At 38.1% G+C, this 8,311-nt stretch overlaps 1 long non-coding RNA gene across 2 annotated transcripts in view; it reads left to right on the forward strand.

Annotated features, from left to right (window-relative positions):
* Nucleotides 1-8,311, forward strand: part of LOC138167973 (uncharacterized) — a 20,514-nt gene that overhangs the window by 4,087 nt on the left and 8,116 nt on the right. The window contains exon 2 of one of the 2 annotated variants that reach the window (XR_011170009.1): nucleotides 6,719-6,800. The exons of the other annotated variant lie outside the window; for it this stretch is intronic. This is a non-coding gene — a long non-coding RNA (uncharacterized lncRNA). The remainder of the gene's footprint in view (nucleotides 1-6,718; nucleotides 6,801-8,311) is intronic. 2 annotated transcript variants of the gene reach the window in all.

Here is an 8,311-nt window from a genome sequence, read left to right on the forward strand (position 1 = left end):
CTTCCTTCCTTCCTTCCTTCCTTCCTTCCTTCCTTCCTTCCTTCCTTTTTTCTCTTTTGTTCTTTCTTTCTCTCTCCATTTTTTTCTTTCTGGAATACATGGAGCTTCTATTTGAAAATATATAGTTAGTGGAATCCCACTACATGCTAAGAGGCCATCCTATTTTAGAACATCTATGAATTTTATTCTTTATCTTTGTTGCCAATATCCTAGCAGAAAACCTCATCACCATTAGCCTGGATTATTGTAATAACTTTGTAAAAGATTTCTTACCTCCACTCTTTCACCATAGTCATTCAAACCCATAGATTGACCACTTCACTGTTGCTCTTCTGTTCATAAAAATATTAAATGCAGTCCTAACAGCCACTAAGTAAAGTTCAAATTCCTCTGACAATCATTTAAGTCTTTTTACTTCCTAAAAATATTCAATCTTCTCATTCTTATCATGTCATGTGCCTTCATTCACACTATTATCCAGGCAAATTGGACTGTTCCCTTCTTGAAACAAGGTTCTATCTTTTATCTGTATGCCCTTGGACACACTGCACCATGTTCCTAGGATGCCCTTATTCCCTCTTTTTGTCAGTTTTATCCCTATCCATCATTTAAAACCCCAATCATATTGCATGTCTTCTATGAAGCTTTCCCTGATTTTTTCCTTGGTTAGCAATATTTTCTCAATAAGACCTCACATAATTCTTTGTTTAACAACTCTTCAATTTATGTTTATCCTATTACATTTTGTGTGATAGTTCTGTCTGTTCTCACAATGGTTTACAAGATTGCAAACTCATGAAATGCAAGTTTTACACAAACTTTGCATCTCCTTCAGCAACTATAGTCCCCTGCCCAGGGACGATACCTCATAAATGTTTTCTTTTTTAAAAAATAATAATACTATTGATATAGAACTTTAGGTAAGTCACAATGCTTTATGCATTTTATCTTATTTGATCCTCACAATATTGGGATAATTACAGTCCCCATTTTATTGATTGAGAAGCTAAGACTCAGAGAGAACCTCAGGTGGCAGTTAAAATCAGATCTTCTTTTCTCCAACTTCAACATCCTACTCAGCAGGCCACAAGAGACTTGACTGTTGTTGAGTTTACAGGGTTTAGAAACTGGTTAGTTGAGAGAAGAATCAACTGGGATGCAATAATTTTGATATAATATCGGTGCTGCCATCCAAAGAGATGATTTGGGAAATTCATTCTCATTTGGAAATTTCTTGTTTTTAGACAAACTGCCTTAAATGATGAGTACTTTTCCTTTTATCCTTCTAAAGTCCTAAGATTTCAGTTTTCAGACTTCAATTCTTGTGTTTTTAGCTTTCCATTTAGTCTTTAAAAGATGCCAACCTTTTTTTTGTACATCATCTTCACTTCTGAAGTCATTCATTTTCTTCTTCTACCCATTGAGTAATTCCTCAAAACAGAAACCATAAAAAAAAATACTTAGCAAAATTAATCAATACAAGAACATTGTTAGTCCAACACACCCATATTCCCTTCCCTCTACAGGTAGGAAGACAGGTGAGTTTTCTTTTCTTTTCTCTTAGCTTAAGGGTAGTGTAGCAGCAAGCACCCCAGCATCCCCAGGGTGGCTGTCAATACATGTTCTTAGATCTGCTTTTCTAAAGGAAAGCAACTCAAAATGGATTAACAATCTTCCTTTAATCAATCAAACACATCATTTACCTAGTTCAGGGGAAAAAGTCAGCATCCCGAACTTCAAAGTATACAGAGATTACAAGCAGAAATTACAAGGAGATAGAGAAACAAACAAATCAAGCAGACGGGCCTCCAACTGTCCAACCATTACATCTATACCTAGTCAGTTACTAGAGAAGGAAGCATCAACATCTGGGTTTTTCAAAGCCAAGGGGCTCTCAACCGCTGCCCAGAGTTTCCTCTGATCAAATCATACAACACTTCTCAAAGTGAGCCCCAAAACAAAGTCTCAAGTCAAGGATTATATAGCCTTCTCCTGGGTCAGAGAATATAACAACCCTTTTGACCCACTGCCCAATCACAAAGCACCAAGGTATGGGTGTTCCTGAAAAAGAAGCCTCCCACCACAGTCTCCAGGTCCACTTAACCTAGGGGCAGGGAAGATCTTAAAAATTTACATTCCTATAACAGGTGGTCCTCATAATTACATAGCATTCAGTTTCATTGTGTCTTGTAATTATTCTTTTTCTTCACATTGGCATTTACAATGTCATTTCCTTGTATATATACATATATCTAGACATGGTTTGAGCCCAGAGGACACTAGGACCATCATTTCTCTCAAAGTATACTGACTCTTCACTTTATTTTGAAAGATACTTAATGTTTTGTTTTAATTTTCACACCAAGGTTGGATTGATTGGAACTTAAGCAGACCTACCTAGCTGCAAATGGGATGGTTTCTATGTATGTTCCACAATTCCTGAATATCCTTATACATTTCATTGGTAAACATGAAATTCAAACTTGATTACATAAAAAAAATATTCTGGCTAATACATTAGATAAAGAAATACAAGATTTCGATTTTAGTTCTCTTCTTCCTCTTACTCCTCCTTCTTCATCCCATACCACTATTATTCCTGTCTCAGTTTTTTTCTTTTGCAATCATCCCTTTCTCTCTAACAACACAGCTATAGCTCTAGTTCAAGTTCCATTGAACTTGACAATAAAGTTGATTCTTTAATATTGTCATAACCTACTAAATTTTCTCCTTCATTCTAGTCTCTCCTCTCTCCAATCTATCTTCCATATACATTTGCCAAATGGATATTCCCAAAACAAAGGTATTATCTTTTTTCCTCTTTTACAAAAAGCTCCAGTGTTTTACTCTTGCCTTGAATTAATCAAATACGAATTCCCGTGTTTTGTCATTTAAAGCCCTTCACAATTTGGTTATGCTGATGTTTCTAGACTTCTTGTACATTCCAGCTCTTTGAAGACAAGGGACAGTTAATTTTTCCCCTTGTAAGTCCAGTTCAGCACCTAGAACGGTTAATGGCACATAGATACTTACTAAATTCTTGATTGATTGATTTCTTCATCTGGAAAATGAGAAAAACTTATATAGCATGTACATCTCACAGAGCTGTTTCGAAGGTGAATAGAGATTAATACCCATGGGAGGACTTTGAAAACTATGAAGTGCAGTACAAATGTCAGTTTGTTTTTTCAGTCATAAGGCATGAACAAGCATAGAATAGGCAGGTGCAACTGAGCAAAATGTTTGTTATTATGTGCATTGAGAATCTGTGAGACATAGAGATCCTGCTAGGTGCTGAGCATGTGACAGTTTATCAGAGGCAGGGTTGACACTGCCTACATTTTCTCCCCTGTGCAGTGAGTTAGCAAAGCTAAGTAGGCATAAAAACAGCTCTTCTCAAGAGCAGCATGAACAGGAATCAAGTCAGGAAGTTTCTGGAGCAATTTCTAGATAATTCTCCATGGGAACCATAAAGTTATATTGGAAAGAACATTGAACTTCTGAAAGAAGGCTTGGCTCTCAGTCGTATATTAGATACTCTTCACTGTTCAATCTAGAGCTTATCACTCTACTTCTCTTTCCTCATCTTCAAAATGGGGAGAATAATGTTTATACTATCATCTTAGGTAATGTTTACACTACTTATCTCACAGGGCTATTGTCACGATGAAAAATTAGTATTTAAGTCAGCATGCAAATTCAAACTTTTTACTCAATGTAATTCTATTCAACAGGCACTTTATTGAGCAGCAATCAGATACAGAGCATTGTCCTAGCTCTTAGAATATGATCATTTAAAACAGGCATAGTCCCTGCTTTCAAGGAATTTATTTTCTATTGTGAAGAGGCAACAGGTATTCAGATAAGCATAAAACAAGTGAATTTGGGGATGAAAAGAATATTATCATCAGTGTAGGGGTGGTGTTTCATGTCTCCTGCAGCCCAGTTTGTGTTAAATAAGGAGAATATAACAAATATAAGAGATGATAACAAGTTAAATGAAGTGCAAATATGTGACTAAGCCCTATGATTCTTTTATGAGGTGTAAAGTATTCTGATGAAATTAAAGGGCCAGCTTAGAATTGATGGAATGAAGATTGACAACATCCCCTATGGATTTTACCATGCTAATGTTGCTAGTTCTAGGTCATTTGAAAACAGGGAGAAGCTTTGTGTAGTTAGCCTCTGTTAGAAATCAGTAGACTGATGGGGGAAGGATTTCTCCGTATTCCTTCCCAGCCATGGAATTTTGTGATGAAATTATGAACTGTGTAGGAGGCAAAACATATTTACTTCTGATGAGACAGAGAGAAAGAGAGGCAAAGAGACAGAGAGAGAGACAGAGAGAGAGACAGAGAAAGAGAGATAGACGGAGACAGATACACAGAGAGACAGAAAGAGATAGACAGAGACAGAGAGATACAGAGAGAAAGAGAAAGAGGGAGAGAAGCACACAGAGACAGTGAGAGACAGACAGACACAGAGACAGACACAGACAGAGACACAACAGAGAGAGAGAGACAGAGATAAAGATAGGCAGATGGACAGAGACAGAGAAATGGAAAGAGGGAAAGAGACATAGAGGCACAGAGACAGAGACAGACGGGGCAGAGGCAGTTGAGACATCAATGGTTTTTTATCTCTGGAAGCAGAGAAGTGAGCCAAGGAATAAAAAGGTCAACCCTACAGTCAGGAGTTGAGTTAAAGAGAGCAGTAGCACTGGGGACCCAGCAGGATGGCCTCCCCAAAGAGACAATGTGTTAAGGGACATACCATGAAACGAGAAAGGACATTGCAATGCTTCAACATCAGAGGCTTGGAGAAAAGAGTTGCCTTGGTTGCATGTATTTTCTGTATTGTGTGTCTCATTACCCATGTACTATATATTTGTGTTTATTCTTTCTTCTGACACTTTTTGTACTTATGGGGGAATGAACCCTAGGTTTATGAGGGGAATCATGTATAGCTATTCATCTTATTATGCCATATTTATAAATGTTTTTTTCTTGAAACTATGTCTATTGGTTGACTGTTAAAGGTAGACATGCTGGTGGGGGCTTGTGAGCTCTAATTTTACAAATGAAGACTCACTGAGTATTCTGACCTTGAGAGCAGTTACCCACCTAGCATTACACCTGCAGACTTATGAATGCTAATTTGGGGAGACATGTAAAAGGATGTTTTGTAATTATTATTATTGTTGTTTTCTCAATATAGAATACTGAACTTTCATCATAAGTAAAATTGTGAAAGACTACTTTTGGACAGGGTGGGGTTAAAGGGTCGGAGGTTTCTTCAGGATGAGTTTGTGTTATGTAGGTAGATAGCACCTCTCAGTATCAGTTTCATTTGTCCAAACCCATCTCACCACCCTCAGCTTGGCCAGTAATTTCTTTTGTGACCTCAGCTCTGAGAAGCTGAGACATATCAAGAATAGGAGGAGGAGAAGACTTTAGGGGAATGAAAGTGGGGAAAGGGAAGAGGATTAAATTGTTACAAGATTCACAAATCATTGTTGAACAAAAAGGCATAGTATTCTCTGACCAAACCCAATGTAATCACCTGTCTGTCCCTAGGGCAACTTAAATCTCTGAGATCAGTGTCTCAGCTAAATAATTCATTTGTAAAAAGGAATGTATATTTAGCAATATCCACCATAAACTCTCTGTTGGCCACTCCTTTGTGGCCTAATTATATAATAGCCTCTTCTTTTTATATATGTCATCTGTAAAGAAGTTACTATGTGGGACCTATGGATATTTTCATTAGTCCATGGGCATGGACTTTCAGTCCTCTAAGCAAATATCCAATTTGAAGAGGTACAGCCTGAATTGCTAGGGAAGTTCTCTCACTTGGGAGTTGCCCAAGTCAAAGAAGCTACAGGCACAGTCCTTATCCTGTCCCTATCCTTTTCTCTAGAGAAACAACTCTATAGCCTTCTTGATTCCTGGATAATGCTGTCATCTTTCCATCTTTCCTTCCTTCTTTCCTTCCTTCCTTCCTTCCTTCCTTCCTTCCTTCCTTCCTTCCTTCCTTCCTTCCTTCCTTCCTTCCTTCCTTCCTTCCTTCCTTTCTTCCTTCCTCCTTCCTCCCTCCTTTCCTCCCTCCCTCCTTTCCTCCCTCCCTTCTTTCCTCCCTCCCTCTTTTCCTTCCTCCCTCCCTCTTTTCCTTCCTCCCTCCTTCCTCCCTTCCTCCCTCCCTTCCTCCCTCTCTCCCCCTCCCTCCCTTCCTTCTTTCCTTCCTTCCTTCCTCCCTTCCTCCCTTCCTTCCTCCCTCCCTTCCTCCCTCCCTCCCTTCCTTCCTTCCTTTCCTCTCCAAGATAGTGTGCTTCCTGAGTTATGGAAATAAAGACAAAAGGAATTAGCTACAGGAGTGAGTTTAGTATGTGAACTTAAGTGTGTGGGGGGCCAGAATATTATCTACCCATTTTTCAGCTTTGACTACCTAAGTCATTCATGCTGTGTCAATGACTTCTAAAAAAGGAATTTCCATCTTAAAACATCTTCGGAATTTTCATTACAGTTGATTCTTCCATACTTTCTTTAATTTTGAAGCAAGGCGTAGGAGAGACACCTACCTATTTGTAGAGATGTTGTAAATAATTCCATGTTCCTCAGCTATATTGATATTAATGAATTTACTTTTAAGTATGGCATGCATTTTTAAAATTAAATCAAATACCTTTTTGTATTTGGGTATTTTTTTTAATTAATCCTAGTTGGTGGAGAAGAAGAAGAGGAACAATAACAGCAGCAGCAGCAAAAATAATGGCATGAAAATAATAAGAAGAGGAAAATCTGGTAAAAAAGAAATCTATGAATGTCTTTTCTTTATGAAATAATGTTAATCAAACCAAAAAGAGCAAAACCAAAGGAATGGAGTAAATTCTTGTGACGTGACAAAAAGCAAATGAGAGTCAATAGCCACCAAATTCCTGTGAGGGACTGGCAAAGTATAATGATTCATTATGCTTTGAAGTATGTTAATTAAAATGTAAATAGTTGATAAAAAGTTTATTCTGTGTATTAATGTTAAATATTAGGTCTCTAGCAAAAATGTTACTTTTTTTAAAAAGGCATGCTGATTCTGTAGAGGTGACTGAGGATTTGGTTGTTAGGTAAGATGCTAATTTAATATAGCAAAATGTCACCTTAAAATCATGTTTGTATTCATTCACCTTCCTTAGCACGTGAATGTATTTCGCCTTTGACACCTTCCCAAATTGCACAGGATGCAAACCAGATTGACTCCTGGAACATTATCGATAATAACAACCATAGAAAAGCTCAAAAACCATCAAATTCCCAGGATTTCTAAATTATTCATTTACTTTGGCATAACCCTGGATGCATCAAAATGAACCCCCATGCCTTATTAAATTACGATCCTCATTATGACTCTCTGAAGTGAAGAGTTAAAAATTCACAGGGGAGCAGTAATGGTAATATGTCCTAAGAGATGTTCATTTGGCCCCAGCTGTCCATTTTGTTCCAAGTGCTAAATGCTTTAATATACATAGACTATCATTTCCATAGCAAGTGGCTATGCAAGATGAATTATTTATTGCATGACAAATACCAAATACCCAGCATACTATCAAACACAAAGGCATTTTGCAGTTGACCCCTGTGTGTAAATTTGCATGAGAGAATTCATTATCTTTTACTCTAAGTCACATTGAAGTTATGTGCTGCTATCAGGCAGTGGGACCACAGGTTACCTAGGCTTTGATTTAACTGTAGTTCTCTCTGTATGGTAAGAAACCTGCTTGCAGAATTGAAGGCTTGCAGGGACCGCAGCCAGGCGACATGTGAAAGGCTCCCCGTTTGATGCAGAGAGTAAGGTGAGCGAAAAAGACAAGCCCAAATTTAATTAAAATGTTATGAGAGCCAAAAATCAGCACAGGAGACAAAGTAAAGGGGACTGGGGTTTCTACCTCCTGAAGCGTGTGCCTTGCCAGAGATCACCCAGGTAAAAAAATTCAAGCTGCTTTCCCCAGGCAGTGGGTGACCTGATCCTCTGCTGTGACATGCATGTTTGCATTCCCAGAAAGCTGAGAAAGAAGTCTTCTTGAATAAGAAATGGCCTCATTTTCAATTTGCTCTTAAGTACCCTGAATGTAATTTGATTCATCTTTGCAGTTTTCATGTGGATTTTACATACCATCCTTGTCTGAATTGTCTGCACATCTTCAAATAATTTGGTCCTTCAGGGAGGGAGGGGCTCACCTTGGAACCTCACAGCTCCAGACAAGTTCCCAAATAGGGCAAAGAGAGCCTGTTAATTATCCAGCCTGTTGGGCAACCTGAGA

This window comes from Petaurus breviceps, unplaced genomic scaffold, assembly GCF_028583685.1.
Source record: "Petaurus breviceps papuanus isolate PSGF00001 unplaced genomic scaffold, PetGlider_PUasm1.0 345, whole genome shotgun sequence".
In the NCBI taxonomy this organism is placed as follows: domain Eukaryota; kingdom Metazoa; phylum Chordata; class Mammalia; order Diprotodontia; family Petauridae; genus Petaurus; species Petaurus breviceps.